General features: G+C 43.9%; 1 protein-coding gene across 6 annotated transcripts in view; it reads right to left on the bottom strand.

The window, feature by feature from the left end:
- The window catches only part of LOC147012078 (voltage-dependent T-type calcium channel subunit alpha-1G-like), a 283,844-nt gene extending 273,444 nt beyond the window's left edge, over window positions 1–10,400 (bottom strand). For 4 of the 6 annotated variants that reach the window (XM_085858268.1, XM_085858266.1, XM_085858267.1 and 1 more), the window contains exon 1: window positions 9,863–10,397. The gene's annotated coding sequence lies outside the window, so the exon portion shown is untranslated. Of the gene's footprint in view, window positions 1–9,862 lie in introns of all 6 variants that reach the window. The other 2 variants (XM_085858269.1, XM_085858270.1) reach the window with 2 other exon arrangements.
- Between the last annotated feature and the right edge of the window lie 14,602 nt (window positions 10,401–25,002).

A 25,002-nucleotide genomic window follows, 5' to 3' on the forward strand; every position in this document is an offset into this window, starting at 1 on the left:
CATAGCACTTTGTATCCAATGGAAAAGGCACTTTAAAATGTCTGCTATTATTAATAATGAATGTATACTAGCATATTACAATATATGTGATATGCTGTGACACACACAACAAAGGAACCTTTTATACAAATACAGCATACATGTACCAATAGGAAGGAGTGTCATACACTCTCTGATTTCTATCATACTATAATTCTTTTCATCTGCATGAAACAAATAAAATGATTCAATACAATGTTTTAGGTGTAACGATAGACTACTCCACAGAAATTCCCTGTCAAGTGATATTACACAGTACTGTGTAGTACATGCATGAAGACACAAATTTTGATCATGCATTTAGTCTGGGTACCAAAAATAATAGTTTTACTTCCTTAATGATAACGGAATGTTTCAAATAGAACTCACCTCATGGTAGACATCAACTGCATCTTGTTGGTAAAAAAAGGTTAGCACCAAGTTTTCAATTTCCGAGCTTTAGGTGACGAAAATGGACCATATGGCAAACTTATGTCACCCTGTCTGTTTAGCATCAAACTGATGGTACAATGTTTCCCTCGTAATGTCATAAGCGATTAAGGGCACACTTCTAGACTTTAACATTCAAATTGATTTGAATACTGTATGCACAGCAACCACATTTATAATTGAAATGTTTGTTGAATATTTTCAGGATGAAATATCACAGTTAATTAATTAATGATAAATATTTAAACAATTTTGAGATAAAATTGTTAATGACGGCCATTTTGGACACCATTTTGGATTTTTGGAAGAGCTCAAACAGTTTTATTGGTACTTGCGTGCTTCAACATCTCTTAAGATGTATTCTAATGAGTTCCTCATACTTCAAAACATATATGTAGACATTTAAAGTGTGTTTTGGGGAAACCTGCTTGCAAAGTTATGAGAAAAACAGAAGAGGCGGCCATTTTGGACGCCATCTTGGATTGCGGAAAACGCTCAAGGAGGATTTATGAGGACTTTTAGTATGTTATTCTAGACATATTCCTGGACCTATCCTGAAAAAAATCAGCTTGTTACCAAAAATGTCCAGGTTAGGGCCTATTTTGACCTAATGCTCTTGGACTATATCCTGCAAGCTACCAATATGATTTTATATATATATATATATATATATATATATATATATATATATATATATATATATATATATATATACACACATAGATATATTTATTTATTTATTTCTAAATATATACATACACTGTACATATATATTAGCAAATACCACCCATCACTTCGCTGACAGGAATACTGATTGGGGGGGTTGAAAAAGAGAAAAGAGGGGGGAAAAGAGAGAGAGAGAGAGAGAGAGAGAGAGAGAGAGAGAGAGAGAGAGAGAGAGAGAGAGAGAGAGAGAGAGAGAGAGAAGAGGAGAGGAGAGGAGAAGGGAGGGGTGGAGGGGAAAAGACAGGAGGGAGGGAGAGCGAGGAGGGGTGGGGGAAGGGAATAAAGATGTGCGGTGGAGCATTAATTATGATTCATACTGTCTCAGTAAATTAATTCTGCATTGAATATCAGTGAAGATGGAAACAAAATAATGTCTGAAATCTATTTTCTACCGCTCATACTATAAATACGACCTGGAGGCAAACACCGCTCGGATGCGTCCAGAGATATTAAAAAAAAAAAAAAAACGCCGGACACATCCAGAGCCAAGCTGTCTGGAGACAAACACTGCCTGGACACATCCAGAGACCAAATCAGTCCGGACACATTTGGAGACAAACTCCGTCCAGACACATCCGGAGTCAAAATATATATATATACTAGCGGGGTGGGGGAGAGGTGTATTGCTTACACATTGTAAGCAATAACGAACCATGCTTCCACGTTGTCCCAGGTCGCTCACCTGCATTTTATTTTTCACTTATTTATATTTTCATTTTCGGAGGCTTTCCGATGGTTCTGTGATTTTTCCCTGATATATCGGTTTTGAGGTCCATCGGCACAAAATTACCATGCTTGCCCATTGTCTCGAGTCACTCACCTGAATTTTTTTCATTTCTTCTTTTTTTCCTTTATTTATTTTCAATCATTTATATTTTCATTTGCGGATGTTTTCTGATGGTTCTGTGATTTTTCCTGGTGTACCGGCTTTGATGCCCCATCAGCACGCAAAATTTCAGCTTTCTATGTCAGCTGGAAGGTTCCGATCTTTAATATCAGTCAATCAGTCAGTCAGTGGTTTGAATGATATATATATACATATATATATATATACATATACATATACATATATACATATACATATACATATATACATATATATATATATATATATATATACATATACATATATATATATATATATATATATATATATACACATATACATATATATACATATATATATATATATATATATATATATATATATATATATATATATATATATATATATACACATATACATATATATACATATATATATATATATATATATATATATATATATATATATATATATATATATATATATATATATATATATATATATACACACATATACGTGTGCGTGCGTGCGTGCATACATACATACATACATACATACATACATACATACACACCTCCTGACTGTTATGGTGAGCATAGTCACCGATTATGTCTCACACGGTAAAAATGCATAATCCCCAAATCTGCCACCCAAATGATTGTTCTCGCCAATGCAAACTGTTCAACCAGAAGGCACGTGATATGATCGGCGGGTAAATTGAAACATGTGGAGTTTGTCGAGCACTCCCCTGATCTCCATTGGACATAGTCCTACACTAAAGCATTATCTCCAACCCAAAGGCCTCGGCCCGGCAACTCTGTCAAACAGACAAAGATTACATGGTCAACATCAGTTAAACATCAAACGGAGCTGTCTATCCAGATTTCAGGCTTATTTGCCCTCATCAGGATGGCATACCGATATATATCTGACCAATGATGACCACATTTGTCGTTTTCCATCAGATGCACCTCCTGATTGTTATGGTGAGCATCGCCGCCGATTATGTCTCACATGGTTCAGCATGGCTCAAACAACTTTGGCTCAATGAGGGGGAGTGCCGTCCTGTTAAAAAATGATATTGGGTTGCAGGTCTTCAATCTGTGGGAAGGCGGATCCTTCCAAAACGTTCATGTAAATTGTTGATGTCACTCTATAATCTGTAAAGAAGAACGAACCCACCAAGCTGTCATGAAGAAGGCCACACCACACGTTTACCTTTGGACTGTCACGTATGTGTTCAATAACCACGTGGGGGTTTTCAGAGCCCCAGATTCTCACATTGTGCTGGTTGACCTACCCCGATACATGAAAGTAAGCTTTGTCTGTGAACATGACCTTTTGCAGGTAATCTTTGTCATCCTCTATGCGACTGAGCATTTCCAAGGCAAACACCTTGCATTTGGGTCCATCATTTAGTTTGAGTTCCTGCAGAATCTGCACCTTATCGGCATAAAGCTTCAGTCTTTTGTACAAAATCCTGTGTATAGTGGTGGTTGATCATCCCATTTCTCTGGATGCATGTCAAATTGATTTTCTGAGACTTTGTTGAAACGATTAACACACTCGTTCAACGTCTGCTGCACTCGTGCTTGGTTAGCCAGTACTTGTTTTTGTTTTGGACAATTTTAAGACTCCTTAAATTTCTTGTACCACTCTCTGATACTTGTCCACGATGGTAGATTCCTTCCATACCTTGTATGGGCATTACACTGAACGTGTATATCAGATCTCATTTTGGAATGAGACAATTGATTAAAAAAAAAAAATTAACATTGCATTTTCCTTATTTTGATCTCGTGTTCATAAATTGGTGCAGTTTTGATGTGGCGCAGGCATGGTGGGCTGAATGGCCTCAACCTGTGTCTAATTTCCTTGCGTGTATCCTTGTGTGTATCTCATCTTGATGAACCATGCAATGCACTGAGCTTTCTCCTGTGGAGTCACCAGTTTCTTTTACATTAAACCACCAGACCTGAAAATAAAGAAAATTTCATGAGTTTCTGGATCATTTAAAACAAAGGGTATCATTGTATCATTTGTGGTACTAAATATATTAACAACCAAGGTTGTCCAGTCTTTTTGGAACACCCTGTATTGGTCCATCTCTGTGACAAATTTGATACTTGTATCACTAAATGCACAATTGCATATTTTTCAGCTATGCCTCCCCACTAATATGATTCACCTTCCAAGGAATTTTGACAAAGGAGGAGGCCATTACGCCTATCAAAGCCTGTTCTATTATTAGCGATCTGTGTGTATTCTATCCTTTTTAAACGGTGAGCATCGAGCAAAGAAGCAGCACATACCATTTTTACAGCGCGTGCGCTGTATACAATTGCACCGAGTTTGAAATGTCCCGGCGTCGTCTACCACGTCTCCGGTGGGTCTGGTGTCCCCCCCCCCCCACGTGCCTCAAGACAGCTAATGACGGCCGTCCGGTAGATGCAGTGCGTAACCTCGACGGAAATGACGACAATTGACAGAAATACCCAAGTATTTCAATGGAAATTTGTGAAACTAATGTGTTATATATGTGAAAACCATTTAATTTATTGCTTGATGGAAAAAAATGAAGAAACGCTCCCCTCATGTACGAACGATCGAACGAAAGACGTCATTTCCATCCACCATGGCATTTCACGCCGAACGCAGAAAGCTAAGCTCTTCTTCTGGCATCATTCTCTTTAATATCAGCCATAAACAAGTGTTTCGTCATGCATTAGTAGTTGAAATTTACTCACAACAAGAACGAAAAAATAATATCCTCAGATTCAACAAGAACGAAAAAAAACCCCGAAAACATCATGTGCAGGACAAGACCAATCGAGCTGAAGGAAACGATACTGTAACTGCACTGCTCCTGATTGGTCAAAGGACACCACGTGTGTTGTGCGGGCGGTGTTATGCACGAGGATTCCAGGCTAAGTTCTTCTTATGCCATCATTCTCTTTAATATTAGCCATAAACAAGTGTTTCGTCATGCATTAGTAGTTGAAATTTACTTACAATCATTCTTTTGTGGCCTCCTGCCATGCTGTATCGAACGATTTCATTCCTTCTGTTATATATAAAGGTGCTTATCACAATAATAACAAGATTTTTACATTTCAAATATTAAGTACGTTTTTTAATTGATTTTCAACTGAAAAAGCATAAATTGCATATTTTAACATTAGTGTACTCATTTGATTCACCACAAGCACTGTAATGAAGGATTTCACTTTTTTTAATCTTTGGTATGACTCGGACTGGGTTCAAACCACCGACCTCCCTGAATTATAGCAGACACACTAACCATTAAACCACAGAGGTAAGTTATTTAAATATTTGTTTCCATATGAAAAAGGGAAATTAATGTACAAAGGGACCTCAGTCTCCAAGGGACAGCACTGAGTAATGAGTGGTCTCATCCATTTCTGTACTCAAATGTTTGTTTGGGGAGTTTGGGAGAGTGGGTGGGGGGGGGAGGTTCACCCTCTTGTCCATTCTTCCTCCAAGGGAAGTGGTGACATGCCACCATTGGATGATCACGAGTGGGTTCAAATAAAACACTAACACGGAAGTTTAAATAGCCCGATCTTGATCAGGTGACCGAACTTATTGAACGTAATCTAAACATGATGTCATGTTTTCAATAAATAAACATGAGTAGAAGCAGTGATGATGTTTCGTTATGTTCAATACAAGTAGTATCAAGTTTTATCTGAAAAGTACAAGTCTCCAATAGTGTAGTTGACACCATCAAAGCTATTTCCTGGATAGGGAATAGCCTGGATAATTTGATATTGTCTCCACAGCAGTGGTAACAGCAGCAATGTCAAATTTGAAAAGAGTACTGGCATACAATGGCCTACTCTTTAGAAAGGCATCACAAAATCTTGACTGAACATGAGCACTCACCATTGGGGCAGTCAGCTGAAAATCCCTTAAATATGGCTGCTACCTCAAGAGAACCAGAATGATTGTCTCGTGGGTCCTGCTCGAAGTGACATAAAACTCATACCAGACAACTCAAAGGTGAGTGCATAAAAGCGAAGCATTAAAAGAAGCATTCAGGGGCTAATTGAATAACATCGAGGAATTTCAATGAACCCAGATTATGAATCACTTGGCTACAAATAGAGCTTCAGTTTGAGGCTGTATACATGAAAATTGTTAATGGAACTGAGGTTGATTCAGGGAATACTCACAATAAATTATCATAAACTCTTCCAACTCATATGTCATAAAAACTCAGGAAAGGAAATGTGTTCAAAATCAAATCCTGCCAGATGACTTCGGCTGCTTATAAGAATATTACTGATTGAAGGTAGAGCATATGGCACCTGAGGGTGGACAGCTGAGAGGTATGTGTACTCGCCTTCGAGCCATCTAGCCGGAGTTTGAATCTCGACCCAAGCATAAACCGTCATCCTGGAGTTTTACAGGCAGGAAAGGCATCAATGTATGCGCCATCCATTGGAGAGGATTCGACTGTCAGCACTGGTCGTTGGTGGACGTAAAATATGCCACTGGTCAATTGCAAAGAGCAGGTGAGTAATCGCCGGCAATCTGGACAAATTACAAGTTCCTGCCCTGACCGACTGCTAGGAAGGCAACCACAAACCGCCTAGTGGAACCCTTGGTTAGAAAATGATTTGGCAGCACTGACGTTCCATCAAAGGTATAGTACATTGGTGATGATGACAATGATGATATGGTTACCCATGCTAACACCATGCTGTAGTACATGAGAACATATAAAGAAATCAAAGTTTGCTCTCAAATAATCCATCTACCAGTCGCTTATGGGTACCTGATTCAGACGTGAAGAGTTCTGCAGTTCATCTGTCTGATGATATGCCCGACTGAAATTGTACCTCAAACAAATTTGTATGAAATAGCATTTGATATGCTCAATCAGTTTTTAGAGACGCTGGAGTTATAAATTCTCCAAATCTTGTAAGGCATGACAACCAACACATTCACCAACACTGTGTATCTGCCTCGGTGTCATATTGAACACTCGGTAATGGATTGGTTTAGAGTGTGCACTGAACGAACAAGTCGTAAGCAATTGCTACCGTCCTCAAGCGTCATAAAGGACGAGCCTCAGAAGCCTCCGAGACCCGAGCACAGTGTTAAGTAGTGTGATTACACGTGACATTCATCAGCCAGCTTACAGCAAACATTTCCTTCTCGATGCATCACTAATTGTTCTAGGACATCGTTCCAGCAACACATAAGCCAATGGATATGCCGAAGCTTAGTTGAGGTCATGATGACCATCAGAGCATGATCCTTGGATGCAGGAAGGCAAAAGGTATTGTGAAGCCCGATTTATATGGAATAGCAAAAGGCATACACATACGTACACCAGAATTATTTTTCACACGAATCCTCAATACTCTACTCATTTACCGCAGGACGCCCATGAGAACACAATTGGTGCTTTCGGGCCCGGTGTGTGCAAACACTGCAGCAGATTCCAGGTTTGAACGCATTGATTGCAGAAAATTCGATTGGCCGTGCCATGTTTACACAGTGACCATGACCTCCAGAGTGCGGTTTAAAAGTAAAATTAAAGAAATAAATAAAAAAACAGCGATACTGAGGTTCAAGAAAAAAGCAATTCAAAGACCGTACAAACCAAGCCACATGGCACCATATGAATCACTATCATTGGTCCTTCAATAATAATGAGAATAGACAAGTCGGTGGTCTCTCTGTTCTCGACCTTCCTGGTCTTGCACCCTCTTCTCTTTCCGTGCTTGTCCCCCCAGGTTTTTACAGGGCACACGCAGTCCACCAGCAATCCCCCTCTGGTGAAACTCCCAAAATCCAGGATCACTGCTCGCCTCCACTCATTAGTTCCTCTTTTTCCTTACCAGTGGAACCAACTTCTACATTCCCTTCAATCTTAATCTTACCTCCAAGTCTTCAAGACAGCTGTGCACCACCATCTCAGATCGTCCCTCATCCAAAACCATGATCTTTTCTACCTCTGTTAACGCCCCACCCACAAACCCACCTCCCTCCAAATTTCCATTTTTTTCTTTCTGAGAGTTTGCTTCTGTATCCATATTGTGCACCGCGTGCATCCTCCCCTACCTCTCTTTCCTCCCCAGTTCCCCACATCCTTCATTCGTCAAAGTTTTCCTCTATTTTGTACTTCAACCCTGCTGTTGGTGTTCCCCCCACTCCCCCTCCTGTTCCTTTTGTTTTGTTGCCTCTTGATCCGTTCGGTGTTTTAGGTCTTCCACAAGCCTTGACTCTGGAAACAAAAAAAAACAAAAAAAAAGCAAGTGATCGTAAATGATGAATGGTTAAAGTGCTGTGACGTCAGCACCGTCACAACCGATGCACAACTTCATCGGCTCACTCCCGCCCCCAGGATGGGGAGTGAGAGATGTGACTACCGTCTCCGCATGGAGGTTGTGAAGTGGATGGGACATGCTCTTTGCTTCGGAGACCATCGGGACACGTAGCACATAGAAAACTCAGCTCCCTCTGAGTCACCTGACGCTGCCAGTACTTCTTTCATAATCACAATTAATCCCACCTTGTTGTCGGGTCGGTCGTGGGGCAAGTTTGGCCCAGGTCATTCACGAGCCCAAGGCCGGCCAGGCCAAACAGTTGACTGAAGACAATTTGGCCAGGCACTTGTGGTTTGTTCAGGTTAAACCTCGACTACTCTTCGTGAACGTGAAGGACACCGTTGGATATTTAACATCCACCAACTAATGCTAGCAATCGGGACGCCTGGCTTGACGTGCCGTCCAAGGGACTCCGAGCTTGCGAAATACCAACCCCACCGTTTTCACGTCCTGTGTCAAATCGAACAACTTTCGTGTGATGCCGCTCAACGGCGTGGTTCGGGTTACACGCAAGAGCTGAGGATATGCAAGCTGGGAATGCGCGGGAAAACCCTTGGAGCGCCGCCTTTGGGAGCTAACAGTTATTGGCACGGCGGTCGATGCTCACAGCGGCGTCTCTATTTTCCCGTCCGAGCGTCCTTCTATGTCTCTCCGCGATTGTTTTCTTTTCCAGCCGGCTATGCCCTCAGGGAGTCGAGTCATGTCGCTGGCACAGCGGCGCAGCCCCCTGGGCACTCTTCTGATCGAGTTCACGTCCATCCTGTCACGAGACCTCAACGTCTACCCCCTCCACCCCCACGTATCCTGTAACCTCCCCCATTCGTTATAATCATCCTCAACACGGTCACCTCCTCTTTTGTACATCATAAACACCCTCGCGTACGTACCGTACGGACGTTCCTATCCCTATCCTCACTCCACCGCCTCCACAAGCTTTCCGAGCCCCCGACATCCCACCCCGTGTACGTGCTCCACCGATATGTGCTCAACCCCCCACCCCCCCCCGGACGTCACGAACAGCCAAACTTGTGCGAGAATCGAACCTGAAACGTTCTTCCTCACGTACCAGCAACACGTGCTTTTAACAGCGCGAAACGTACGTGGATTCCGTACGAGACACTTAACTATATCGTGTATAGAAATATTAAAAAAAAAAATACAACGATGTGTGTGGTGTACGTACTACACACCTCCATTATTATTATTATTATTATTATTTGTGTATGAAGTCGAGACTCGTGGAAGAGCTTGCATAATAATTACATCAATAACTATTATTATTATTATTATTATTAGTATAAATTACACCATTATGGGGGAACATGGAACACTACCCAGAACCCCCAGTACGGAAAAACGTTGTAAATATTAAATAATTCTGAGGTAAAAATTAACCAGGGAAACAGAACGTCGAGCAAAAAGCAACATCGAAACCAAAGTGTGCTGATTTGGGGGTCGTGGGGGGCGACACGACACATACCACAGCGGCGGTGCTCTCGGGTCCAGAACGGTGCGGTCAAGACCCCCATCCCTGCCCCCACCCATTCCACCTCCCCCACCCTCTTGTGCATGTCCCCGGTCGCGAGCAGCCCCGCGCGCGGTCCCGTGGCTCCACCGACCGTCCGAGCACAGAGTCCTCGCTTCCAGAGGATCCGCGGAATCCCGCCGCCTGTCCTCCTCACTCACTCACTCGCCGGACGGTGATGACGCGCGACGGAAGTCGGAGCTCGATGAGCGGCAGTGAGAGGAGTGTGCGTGAGCGCGCGGCCGGGGTGTCTCGCTCGCGCTCCCTCAGAATGCGCCACTCACCGCCCGCGCTCCCCACCCATGCGCGCGCTCTCCTCTCCGCTCCGACTTCTTCCGCCCTTTCACTTGAACTGCTCCGGATGCACGACGGCGATCATGAGGCGCATCGAGGGGAAAGATCGTTAAGCCGGCTGTACTGTCTCCTTGCAACTCGCCTGTACACGGTTCTTCCGTCGTAACTCAAAACCCTCCTTTATGGCGAGAGTCGGTGCGGGAGGGGGAATAGTGGGAGGGCGAAAACACGTCAGACGGACAAGAGTCTCCTGCTTTTGGGGGCTTTTGTCCATCACCATCAAGTGGATTTTTAAACCCTGATCAATTCATAAATGGCAGCACCTAAATTCATGGGTCCACCCTGAAATGATCCAGCAATTGTTTACCTCTCGGTGTCCGTGTCCCCCGCAGCAAGACCATTTCAAAAGGTCGCACGTGATTAAAACAAAAAAAAAAATTCTCAATGAATGATGCCGAGACTCCCACAGATCACGTGACCCGCAACATCGCCGGAGTCGCCCATTGAGTAAATCAAGTACCACGACCTTCGAGGGAGTGGACCGGTGTCGTCGAGGTGTCTCGGAGATGCGGGACTCTCCCGATCGAGGTCTATACGTGGACTCGTGAATCCGCGCTGTGACCCCGTGGCGCAACCTCGAGCTCCCCCTTGCGGTCTTTTTGGTCCACTCGAACACGAAACGAGTTTCCCCCACAACAGGAGCCTTTTTACGAGTTGACACAATGACCACAAAGAGGTCACCATGACCTATAGCTCGGCCATCGACTACACACGGTGTTTAACTGCGATCGTATTGGTCGAGATCCATTTGGCAGACCTCTCCAATTCTGCTCTGATTCACTTGGAGGTGGCAGGGTCGTTTTTCGCCGTGGAGGTGTGCAGTGCGCTCCCCTCTGAGCTGTCTGTCCTGGGTTCAAATCTCGACCCAACTATAAACCCGGAGGACTCGTTTGACAGCACTGATCCTTGTTGCACGTTAACCATCCTACGGGGTCTTTCACGAAGAGTAGGCGAGTTATCGCTGGCGCCATAAACAAATATTACTTACTCACAATCAAACGGCAGGCCTAGCCATCCTGTTCGTGAAAAGCTTGTATTTAAAACCTTCCCTTGGACTGGGCGACCCCACAAGAAGGTGGGAATAATTGGGATCGTTACAGTGGTAATGGCAGTCACGTGGGTGGTAGTACAGTGGTGATATAGTAGTTGTAGTGGTAGTAATGGTAGTGGTGTCGATAGGTTATGAAATGGCGATATTAACGTCTTCATGTTGATCTATTTGACGGGTCAACGAAGGAAAGGAAAACTGTTGATATCCCATGTCTTACACGATGCTTCATGCTTGTTGGTGGTGATATAAAAATGTCATTTGGAGGCAAGTATAAGCAACCTTTCATCACGATAACAAGCCTGGTGTTGGTTTAACGGTTAAGGTGGTTGGCTTTAAAAGATCCTAGGGTCTGGAGCTCAAGCCTCTCTTTTGTGCCGTAAATTACCACCAATTGGGTTGACTCAACCTATCATCCTTCTGAGGTCAGCAAAATTAATACCATATTACTGGTAACAGGGGCCACTGTATCAGCGGTCCCACTCCTAGCAATGATGCAACCAACAGCCATAGGCTGCATACGAAATTCAAACTTCATTACTACTGCCACCAAAGGTGGGTCAGGTCAGGTCAGGTATGGAAGCATGCGCCGGAGCAGCGCGTCGCTGCGTCCAATTTCCACCGGTACTCCAAGGGCCTCCATCGGTTCCTCATAAATGACATTACCTCTTGGTGTCCTCACCATAAAACCATCCCCCAGGCAGATGCCTGACCCATCCCCATCTCCTTGAGATGCTGATCAACCTGCTGCAACAATGAGGCACGTGGTCGGCCCATTGGCCCCCTCCACTAACAAGGCTCCCTTCGTTGAGAGAATCTGGTGAGCAGGATCAGCGTCAGGAAAACGAACCACATGTCCATGTCCAAAGTTGGGTGGAGGTTATTTTCTCACCTCTGTCCTGTCTGTTGTGGACGGATTTGGATGAAATTTGGTGGACAGATTGAGAGTGTGACAAGAATGAATTCATTCAATTTTGGTGAACATCCGGATACGAGAATTTAAAAAATCTCTTTCAGTGTTTCTTCACCATAATGAGAGATGGAGTCAATAAACGATATATATATATATATATATATATATATATATATATATATATATATATATATATATATATATATATATATACAGTATATTGTTATGGTTGTGGAAATTGACAGACACCATACAGGTCCTTGAGATCAGTTATGTCGATAAGTGCGTGTTCAGAATAGATTTCCCCACTGATGTTTAACGGGCAATTATTCGTGTGCAGGGCTGTGAATCTTCAGTTAGCCGTTTTTCTTTTGCTATCTTTATTTTGGACCAACCGCTTCACAACAACCACAGCCACCTTCTCCATAACCGCTTCACAACAACCACCTCCACCACCAACCGCATCTCAACAACCACAGCCACCTTCTCCACAACCGCCTTCACAACAACCACCTCCACCACCAACCACCTTCACAACAACCACTTCCACCACCAATCGCCTTCACAACAACCACCTTCTCCACAACCGCCTTCACAACAACCACCTTCACCACAACGACATCTCGCCATCTCCTAAACCACATCGGCAATCGCAAATGGAGCGAGCTGCTTAAGCGGCTCGTTTCCAAGCAGGTCCCGTCGAGGTGTAAATCCCCGGCATTCTGTCTGCGCGCATAATTAGGTAAATTTACAATTCGGCGATCGGACCCTGTCACGCGCGGACAGAATAGTTGGCTGATTTTCGGTGTGATTAAAGATACACCCATAGCTGGATTTTGGCGTTGTTCTGAAAGCTGCGACAAGGTTTGCCCGTTCAGTGGGCGAGAGCGGTAGCCATTGGCTAAAAGCAGTCGCCCGTACGCCGAGCGGGTGGGAAACCACAACTATATATATATATATATATATATATATATATATATATATATATATATATATATATATATATATATATATATATATATATATATATATATATATATATATATATATATTAGAGTTGTTCCAAAAACAGCAAAAAAAATAAAATAAATTTAGATGTTGTCCCCACAAGCCTTAAATTATTCCACTATGATTCAATAATGTGCATAAAAAATTTAAGTTGATCGGAGGTGATTTAGAGATCGCTCCATATGACGACTTTTAGTTTGATGAGTTGGTTAAATTAGGGTATGGTCAGGTACGATTACGGGTACTTCTGGATGTCCGAGGTGGAAATGGAGTGCATTTTCGAACTCTGTGGGGTCAATTTACTCTAAGAAATGACTGCACTGACATTGAATTCACTACCATTTCGAAAATATGACCTAAAACAAGATTTATCATTCCTGGAGTTGAATAACTAATCCTACTCATTTCGATATTTTCTAATCTATAATGAATTTGTTGTCCGTCTAAACATTTCTTAGAGTAAATCGACCCCACTGAGTTCGAAAATGCAGTCCATTTTCATCTAGGAAGTTCAGAAGTGTACGGACGGATTCGCATCTGACCATACCCTAATTTTTCAATCAATGTAATTACAAACTATTGGAATATTTTGTCTCATTTTACCAAATACCACTATCATCTCTGCCTATATTGCTGTCTCCACTCCCGCCTGAACTTATTTCTAGCCGGCCCAACATCTAGTGTTTTAGATTCAATGATTCACGAAAAATATGTTAGTTATTTATTTAGTGATTATTATATTAAATTAGGGTATGGTGAGATGCGAATCCGTACACTTTTCGTACCGTACCCTAATTTATTCAAGTCATGAGACGAAAAGTCGTCATATGGAGCGACCTCTAAATCACCTCCGATCAAACTAAAAAAAATTTATGCGCGTTAATGGATCATATTAGAATAATTTTAAGCTTGTGGAGCAACATTCTATTTTTTTCGACTTTTTTGGACTACACTATTATATATATATATATATATATATATATATATATATATATATATATATATATATATATATATATATATATATATATATATATTTATATATATATATATATATATATCCTTCCCAATTCCATATCCAGTGGATGCATGATGTCATCCCCAGGTACCGAAGGAAGAGGGTACTCGGTTTTTACTGTGTTTGTTTGTTTGTCCGGGTGCTATCTCAGTCATCCTTTGATATAGGAAGCTGAAATTTGGGAACAAAAGTGAAGATGTGCTTTGTCGAAAACTATATATATATATATATATATATATATATATATATATATATATATATATATATATATATATATATATATATATTTCTTTTTTCATCAATTACTTGATTAATTACTTAATTATTATCGATTTATTAATTACTTATTTGTTTGGTTTCTCATCTGGGCAATATCTCAGGCATCTTTTGAGCTCAGAAGCTGATCTTTGGACATCACAGTGAACAAGTGATTTGGCTATAAATAAAAGGGTATTTTTACCTTCGCATTCTGTGAAAGGTTATGTTTTGGTTGGCGTGTATTTATTTATTTATTTATTTATATTGTAATCTTGTGATTCGTATAACTCAAAAAGTATTGAACCGAATTGCATGAAATTTGGTGGGATGATTGGTTATTAGCCAGGAAGCATTTGATTAGATTTTGGGATCGTTCGGGTCAAAGGTCAAGGTCAAGGTCACGAAAAGGTCAAAATCGTCTTTTTACGATAACACGGTCAATTTTTATTCAATTTGCATGCAACTAACGCCAAAATGTTCAGAATTCAACGCCTCAGCTTGTGATATGCAATATGACACAATGACGCCCATACTCTTGTTACCGGTTAGGGGTCAAAGGTCAGGGGGGTCACGACCTTTAAAAATATGCGGTTTTTGTCATAACGCGGTTAATTCTTGTCCGCTTTACATGAACCCAGCACCAAAATGTTCAGAATTTAATGCCCAATCTTGTGACACAATGACGTCATAACACATGTCACCGGTTGGGGTAAAATGTCGGGGGGGGGGTTCACGCCCTTGAAAAATATGCGGTTTTCGGCATAACTCAGTCAATTTTTATTCGATTTGCATGAAACCAGCATCAAACGAGATTACCTTCTCTTGTTGAAACGTTGTATTCACCGAGCTTGCGAGTGACGACTCGCCAAAACGACGTGAGTTGATTGTTGTTTAGTCCGAAGCCCCCGAAAGTCGGGGGGGGTCATGACATTATAGATATGTGGTTTGTGTCATAAGACCATTCATATGAAACCAGTTCCCCACACTCATACCAAGAACAAAAAAAGTAGTGGCGGCAAAGGTATGCGCTCTATGAGTGCCCGTTCTAGTTGATTTATTGATTTATCAATTAATTGATGAATTATTCATTTTTCGATGAATTAATTTTCAAAAAGTTACAGATTCAGATTAAACAATGGTGGTTTTGGTATGCTATTGGTGAATTGATTAAGAAATTTATTACTTTACGATTATTATTTATGTATTTTAATTGTGATTCGTGTGCAATTAATCAATCAATTATTGTACACCGCTCCCTCCCAATTCCGTCTCCATGTGCTGCACAGCGGCATCGTCGGGCGCCGAAGGTGCCCCGGCAATGTCACGCGCTGGAGGATTTGTTATTTATGTATTTGGCATGGGGGCGGTGTACTTTGAATGTTCGTCTACTTGTCTCAAAAACTTTTGTGCACGGATTTGGATGAAACTTGGTGTATGAGTTGATTAGGTGACAATTAAGAACAATGTCATTAGATTTTGGAGGTCTGGATGCAGATCCGGCACATCAGTGGGATCCAGAACGTAAACTGTTCAACCTGGTGGAGGTATGTGCTCTACCGAGTGTTGTTCTAGTTATTTCTTTAATTTAACAAGACAAAAAAAATTGCTTGCTTTTATCATTGCATCATCTGAAGATACCATTAAACTTGTCCGAATAACAACACACCACGTGACAGCTTACATATGGCACCCTGACAGAAAATTGTCATCTTGTATGACATCGAGAAGCTGAAGCCGTTGGTGCAGTTATTCATTTTGGCAGCAAATTGTTAAATCAGCTGAGACGGTCATGATGAGACGTCATGCCCCATCTCAAGTGAATATGTTTAAAACCTAAAAGCTGAAGAAAAAGGATCACCACCTCCCATTCCCAAAACCCACACTACCCCCTTACCCGCCCCCCTCCCACCCACCTCCTCCCCTGATCCCACATGACACTCATTTAATCTTCGGGACAAGCACTCACTTGAAGGAGCAGATGCCCTCCTTAGCAGTTGACCTTCGGTGCTGGTGGTTATTCATTGGTTGCCATCATGGTGATGACTCGGTATAGGCAGCCACTTGCAAGGTGTGTTATGCATGTTGTCAGGGATCATCCATTTTTTACGTACGCAAAATTTACAGAAATTTGCACCATGCCACCCCCAAATTCCCCCCCCCCGACCCCTTTTTATTTCCACCTCCTCTTGTGTGCTCACACATGCTCCTTCCCTTTCCCTTAATAATTCCGATGTCCTCCAAATCTCACTTTTCTTGTCTCCACACTTCTATCCTCATTTATCTCTCTGATCACTTTCACTTTTTCTCAGTTTGCATTTTCTCCATTTGGTACCTTCTACCCTTCAACGTAAAAAAAATACATAACCCCTTAACCCCAGAAAGGCCTCGAAAATAACCTGCTTATTCTCAATCATACAATACAACTGTGCATGTAGATATTTTGTGATAAAAAATAATTTGCATTTCAGCAATTAAGTACAAGTTTACAGAAAGTGCCCACAGAGAGACTTTCATTAACGATTCAAACTACATAGGTACCAGATCATTTATTTGTTGGCTGCAGGATAGAGTTTAAATAGTTCAGGTGAAGATGTTGAAATAACAATTAAAAATACTCCTTGATAGTTTAGAGCTACTCGTAGCTTCCAAGATCTTTGTCCTCAGCTCAATGGAGTACTGCTCTCCCCTCTCGGCTCTCCTCTCTCTACCCTCTTACACCCTCCACCGCCGACTCCTCCAGGATGCATGCGCCATGCCAATCACAAAATCCAGGCTTTTGACTCACCACCACCCCCTTTCTCCTATTCCTGAAATTGCTTTCCTGAGACTGTTCAATCCCCTTCTTCCCTTCAAAACTTCAAACAGGCAATGCATCTCCATTTCATGTCATCTGAGCTTGAGCTTCTAACCACACACAAAGCTTTCATCTGCAGCCTCATGGAGTACTGCTTTTCCCTCTGGGGTGGTGCTTGTGAGTCCCGCCTCACACCGAGCTCGGCTTCACACTGTGGAAACCAAGGCTTTTACGATCATTGGTATCTCCCGAAATGAAGCTGAGCCGAGTTATTGCTGAGAAACGCACTCCTGTTCTTCTTGCTCTCTCCTCATAAACGTACAACTTTGCAAGTCAGCCGAACAGAAATGGCTAGCATCTTGCTCCAGCATGTGGGCAAATTCACACAGCATGAACACGAGAATCGCGCAGCGTTCTTCACCATGTCGAGGAGGGACCAGCCAGCGAGACCCTCCATCTCCATTGCGTACCTCGTCCAACTCTCTGCTCTTAGATCGTGCCCTCCTCTCTCACATCACACTGAACAATCCCAAGCGTCGGTGTGTGGCTTGCTGGTATGAAGCCGGGAAGGTGGGGTTTTCACCTGGTCAGAAATATTTGCCTCTGTTGTTGTTGACTTGGTTATTTTATTGCCAGTTGTGTAAATGCAAAAATGTAGGAAAAGGGTGCAGGGGCAATCACATACTGACAAAAATTACTCTTAAACCCTATGTATTAACACAGCACCACCTCCCATGTGGTGACGTGTAACAATCTTAAGCTGACAGTTTTCCAGACTTAATTTACGACATGTCTCCTGCTCGTCCACGGACCATACTGCACTATACAATTCTTTACTATGAGATTTCTCCATCTACCCCACAAACAGAACAATATATATATATATATATATATATATATATATATATATATATATATATATATATATATATATATATATATATATATATATATATATATATATATACAGTCAAAGCTCGTTACTATGCCACCTCGCTTCTATGCCACTCTCGCTATTATACCACTTTTGCTCGGTCCCGACAAAATTCAATACAAAATAAATTTACTATGCCACCCCCTACTCTCGCTACCATGCCACTACTGTGTGACTGTTAAAAGGCACGAGTCGTGAAAAAGTCTGTATTGCGCAGTGCTCGATTATCACACTCACGTCCAAAGGCGAAGCGACGAACTACAGTCCAGCTGCGCACAACATAACTCAATACGTATGCGCATAGTCAGACTGTGTCAAAACACGCGATTCTTCTCCCCGATGCCAGCCACAACAAGCCAATCACAACACGCACAACGAGACACAAAAAAGCGCGAGCACACACATAGACACGCAGGCACACGTACAACAGTGACATCATTTTTTTTCAAATTCAGCCCATAATGTCAGCTCAGAAACGCAAGCGAACCGACTTTACGCTGAAGGAGAAGAAGGAGATCATCGATGCCGCGAAGAAGGAGCCGAATCAGTCCAAGTTGGCCAGGGAGATTAGCAAGAAATGGGGCGTCGAAGTTAAGAGAACCACCGTGAAGGGCATTCTCAGCAAGAAGGATGCAATCGAGGCTGCAATCAAAGCTGGATTTCCATTGAAGCGCATGAAGTTGACGCAGGCTCACGACCCGAAGCTTGATGAGGGAGTGCTCATGTGGCTGAAGCAATCAAGAGGACAGAATGTGCCTGTCAGCGGCGATCTGATCAAGGAGAAGGCGATGAAACTGGCCGAGCTGATGCACATCCCAGACTTCATGGCGAGCGACGATTGGTTGGGCAATTTCAAGAAGCGCCACGGCATCACGTTCAAGACAGTGCAGGGTGAAGCTGGAGCGGTGGATTCGCAATCCCTTCTTGAGTGGCAACAACAGGTTCTCCGGCCCTTACTCGGGCAGTTCTCCGCAGACGACGTCTTCAACCTGGACGAGACTGGACTCTTCTGGCAGCTGCTTCCGAACAAGACCATGGCTTTCAGGGGAGAGCGGTGTACTGGAGGAAAGAAAAGCAAGCAAAGGATCACTCTTCTGGTTGGGGCAAACATGAGCGGCAGCGAGAAGTTCCCTCTTCTGGTGATTGGCAATTCCAAGAAACCTCGTGCCTTCAAGAACAAAGAGATCCCGGTCAAGTACAAGGCGAACTCGAAGGCGTGGATGACGGCGGAGCTTTTCGAGGAGATGTTGCGTGCGTGGGACGGACGACTCGGCCAGCAGGGACGCAGAGTGCTGCTCTGTCTCGATAACTTCTCTGGCCACCCTCCCGAGCTCGAGCTGAACAACATCCAACTGGTGTTCTTCCCACCCAACATGACAGCTAATTCGCAACCAATTGATCAGGGAATCATAGAGAACCTCAAGCGCCACTACAAGAAGCTCCTGCTATGCCGCCGGCCATAGACGAGGGAAAGGAGTTCAAGTTCACGTTGCTCGACGCTCTACACATCGCCCGGCATGCTTGGGAGCAGGTCGGCAAGTCGACGATCAGGAACTGTTTCGCGAAGGCCAAGTTCATCGAAGAGGAGATCCAAACTGAGCCACAGGATGCAGAGCTGCCCGACATCTGGGAAGCTCTGCCTGCCGAGGAAAAGATGCACGAGAACGAGGAGATCGAGCTGTCTGACTTTCTCGAAGCCGACGAGCGCCTCGCGACTGGCGGGTATTTCACGCTGGAGGAGATTGCGGAGGAGATTCTGTGCAGTGAGGAGCCGGTGGAAAGCGAAGATGACGAGGTAACTGTCGAGGAGGAAATCGTTCCGTTCGAGGAAGCCCAGCGCGCTTGTAGCACCGTCCGGAAGTTCATGCAGCAGAGAAGCGGGAAGCCCGGTGTGATGCAAGCGTGCGATCGGCTAGACAACGAGATGCACGAGATCCGCCGAAAGAAGATGCGCCAGCCGACGATTCTTGAAAGCTTTGTGTGTCGTGAATTTCTCGCCATGCCATATGTTAGTGTGTGAACTCTGTTAGTGTGTGTATGTTCTCCGTTCGCTTAGCTTATACAACAGTCGTGCCTGTTACTTGCTGGAATCAATTTTGTCTAAAGATTAACTACAGATGGCTAACTTGAGAAAATAAGGCCGTTTTTACAAAATCTCGTTACTATGCCACTTTTGCTCGGTCCCGACGGGTGGCATAGTAACGAGCTTTGACTGTATATATATATATATATGCAAATATACAAAGTCCGTCTAAAAAGTAACTGGACTGAGCCTGCTGTGTGCTCCACTTACACAACTTGAATGAACGGGTTGCATCACAGTCTTTCGCAACATTCCAGCAATATATACGATTGGTGATGGTTGACAGCGCTCATTGTGTGATTTTTTTTTTTTGCAGGTCGTGCTTTCCACGTTGTTTAGTCTGAGTCGTCGCGCTATGAGTCATGAGCAGTGAGCTAATCTGAAGTTTCTTGCCAAGCTTGGCAAAACACCTTCCGAATCCTTCGGAATGCTGCAGTAAGTCTACAGGGAAGAAACGATGTCACGTACACATGCATTTGAATGGGACAAGAGGTTCAAAGAGGGACAGGAGGAGGTTGAAGACGATCCACGGTCTGGAAGACCATCACCGAGCAGAACGGCAGACAACATCGAGCGTGTGAAGCAAATGGTGTGCACAGATCGTCGACTCACGGTGCGGATGATTGCTGAGGAACTTTCCATCAACAAGGACACTGTCTGGAGCATCATCACTGAAAATCTCGAAATGCACAAAGATGGTCCCCAAGCTGTTGTCTGAGGACCAGAAACAGCAAAGAGTCACTGTCTGTCAGACATTATCGAGCGCCTCGAGGACGATCCATACCTGCTCGGGAGAGTCATTACTGGCGATGGATCGTGGATATTCGAATACGATCCCGAGACCAAATGGCAGAGTCCTCAGTGGAAAAGTCCGGCATCACCAAGACCAAAGAAAGCAAGGATGTCGAAGGTCAAGGTGATGCTCATCGCGTTTTTTGACATCAAGGGCATCATCCACTTCGAGTTTCTACCACAGGGTCAAACAGTGAATCGATACATGTACAAGAAGATCCTCCGGCGCCTCATGAGATCAGTCCGGGACAAGAGGAGGGATCTGTGGGAGAACAATGCCTGGGTGCTCCACCATAACAACGCCCCTGCTCACAGTGCTCTGAGCATCCGACAGTTTCTGGCGGAGAGGAATGTGTCAACTCTGGAGCAACCCCCGTATTCGCCAGACTTGGCCCCTTGTGATTTTTTCCTATTCCCCAAGCTCAAGGGGGTGATCAAGAGGACCCGATTTCCTGATGTGGAGGCTATCAAAATGGCTGTGATGATGGAGCTCTGGAGGATTCCAGAAGAAGCCTTCTGTAGGTGCATCGAAGCGTGGAAGAAGAGGATGGACAAGTGTATGAGACTGGAGGGAAACTATTTTGAAGGGGACAAGCTGTGATTTCAATATTTTTTTGGAATAAAATTTCTGTGAAGTCAGTCCTGTTACTTTTAAGACGGACCTCGTATATATGCAATTATATATATATATATATTGTTGTGGATCCGAGGTTCCAGGTTTGCCACGAGGGGAAGCACTCAGGGCCCTGCTGAACACCGTGTCCTGATGCCGCCGGGCATAGATCACTCCACACACCGGCAGGATGCAAGGCAACCATGAGCGCCGATTGGCACAACCAATCTGGGCAGGGTTACACCACTTCCCGTGATACCTTACCTGTGGATGGCTGGCCAATTTGGGTCAGTCCCCTCAGCTTTACAGTGAGTATGCGCTGGTTGCCAAATCAAATTATTGGGGTAGAACATCCCACCTAACCTTACTTGTGCAACGCATCAGACCAATCAAGGAAAGGACAACCGAGACAGCTTGGAAATCGCAACAAACAATTATTTATTACAAACATCACAAGCATGCAATCATTTTAAATTAATTATTTATAAACAAGAAAGCAAAAAGTCACATAAGGGCAGATTTAACCATAACACATATTCTTCTTCAATCTTGCTTAAACAAAAGACTTGGCCATCATTAACTCAGGGGCAAATAATGGAAGAAGGACTTGAAAAGAAAATAAAGGTGATTTATGGAGAATAGGAAAGCAGTCTTTCCTTCTCTCCCTCACCTCACACAAATATACAGGAGAATGCGAAGGAAAATGGATGGGGAAGATGGGCAGTGGTGATGGGGACACTCAGCCGCGTCGCTGAGGTGCCCATACCCAGGAGGTGAGTCCTCTCTGGTATCTCAGATGTACAACTCGCCCTCCTCTGCCTCAGATTCTTCCTCCTCAGGCCCCCGTCGATGAGGCGCCACCATTGACTCTCCTCGTCCTTCGTGACTAACAGGATCGAGAGTGCAGGATGATGCTCGTGGAAGGAGTGTTCTTTTCCCACAGAAACTCGACACCAACTGCTCGTGAAACCTTCTTTTCTTTACCCTCACGCATTTTTGTTCCTTCCCTCACGAGCCTTCTCAGTTTTCTGCTCATGCGAGCTTGTCCCATTTGTTTCTCCTTTCTGCCTTTTCTTCTGCTTCTTCCCTTTATGCTTTCTGAGCCATCTGCTCAGGAGCACTTTTCGTCCCTGCTTGTGCGAGCCCGTACCGAGTGCTTCTCGGCCTTTCTGCTTCTCCTTCACATCAGCTTTCTTCCCCTCCTCTCACAAGCCTTCTCCCCCTCCCATTGGTCCGCATCCAATCGGGGCGGGTCAATGACGTCACTTGTGGAAAATACCACGCCGTTCTGAGGGAACTTTCAGTGCCCCCCTCCACCCCCTTTACGTGTCCAAATCCATGACGAGAGCCCCCAAATACCCTCTTTCATGAGCAAAACACCCACTCGCACTGTTTTACACTGTACCACACCCGCAGGAAGCTCCACACCTCACAGGCCATGACGAGCACCAAGCGCCACAAACATGCATGTGAGAGTACCCAATGGATTACCAAGCAATGTGCATATGGAGGAAACACGGAAAGGAACCCCGCATGACCAAACAGCCATGGGATTGAAGGTAAAACCGATGGAGTGAAGGAGAGACTGTTGAAAGGATGTTTGATGAAGGGGAGGTTATTGGTGGACCTTTGAAATGGGCCGATGGGGCAAAGAAGGGAAGATTGAAAGCAACAGGGGGATTCAAGAGAATGATAGGAGTATGAAAGAAGAAAGATTGAAAGTAACGGGGGGGGGGGGGGAGGGGGAAGACATTACATGGGACAAATACAGCCTAACCAGTGCATGCCCACCCCGAGCAGCCCTGTGACAAGAGACTAAGTACTATCGAAACAAAGAATAATGAAATAACTGATCCTCTGGTCACCTACGTAGCCATGAATGCTCTCCCCTTGGAGTAAGTTTTCCAAAACCATAACAATATATTTACATATATATATATTTATACTTAAGGTAGCAGGGTAGCTTTTTCTCAGCTGCCTCAAGGAGTGACGTCCCTGCCTGAGGTGAGTCCAGGGCTCAGCTGGCTCTGGCTAACAGTACCTGGTATGGACCCTTGTCCAGGGTAACGGATCCCCACTGCTTTGTGGGGGAAATCTCTTTTGGCTAAGGCTATGAAAAGGGCACTCAGATATCAAACTGCACCTGTCGGTCAGCCTGGGCAGCGCTACATCGTGGATAAATGTGTCCATGAAAGTCTGTGGTGGCACCAATTTAGGCACCACTCTGCAGCATCTGGAGACAGCTGTGTCAATTATGGATATCAAGGGCAGCAGTCATCATACCGACAACCTGGCAAGCCTGCTGCGCCGATGCGCATCAGGCTTCACGTTGTATTCACTACACCTGCAGCCAACGATTCTCATAGGAATAGAGAGTGGGAGAGGGATGGTGCACACAACTATCACTTTCATCGCTTATTTGTGCAAGTTCTTTTTCCCTTCGTTAGCACTTGCTTACCTGCTCACTGACTCAGCACCTATTTCTACCTTAGTTCTGTGGTGAGGGAGGAGTGATGTCGGGGATAGGCAGAGGATGCTGCTGGGAGTCCCTAATCACGAGTCCACACATATGGCGGTCCAAGTGTGATGGTCGTTTGTTATTGACCAGGAGCAACAATGACATTCATATCCTGCTTGTGTGTCAGAGCAGCCCTCTTTAGGGGTAGCACTGCTCTCTCCACATGGAGAAGGAGATATAACAGGTTCCCCAAAGAGCTTGCTGCACTTAGGCTTACCGGCCTACCGTGGCAGGTTGGTCATCCATTTCTGCGGTCGAGAAACATGAAATAAAAATGAATTAACAAATAAGAAGCCGAACAAATGTAACATGAAGACGTTAAATTTCTGTGCCTTGATTTCTGCGCATGTTGCAAGATAATGGCAGCCGCCTCAAACGTCGAACGACCGTTATTGGCCGTGAACTGGAGTGATATGGGATAGACATTGCAGCACTCAGTGAGACTCGTCTACCTGGTGTATCCCATCTTGAGGAACGAGGCTCCGGGTATAAGTTCTACTGGAGCAGAAAGCCAGAAAGTGAGAGTCACCAGGCACATGTTGGTTTTGCGATTAAAACTAAACACATACACCTTCTAGATGTTGTCTCAACTGGTATGAGTGAACGTCTCATGACTGTGCAACTCAAACTTGACAATGAACAGCTTAAATACAGCGATGTGCAGTCACAGCTTCAGCACCATCTCAATGCCACCTTGGAACAATTGGATCTACCTACTTCTGATGCTGAAGTGGGATGGGCCATTTTACAAGACATCATCTT

This window comes from Eptatretus burgeri, chromosome 15 (assembly GCF_056783735.1).
Source record: "Eptatretus burgeri isolate ZD-2024b chromosome 15, Ebu_testis_v1, whole genome shotgun sequence".
NCBI lineage: Eukaryota > Metazoa > Chordata > Myxini > Myxiniformes > Myxinidae > Eptatretus > Eptatretus burgeri.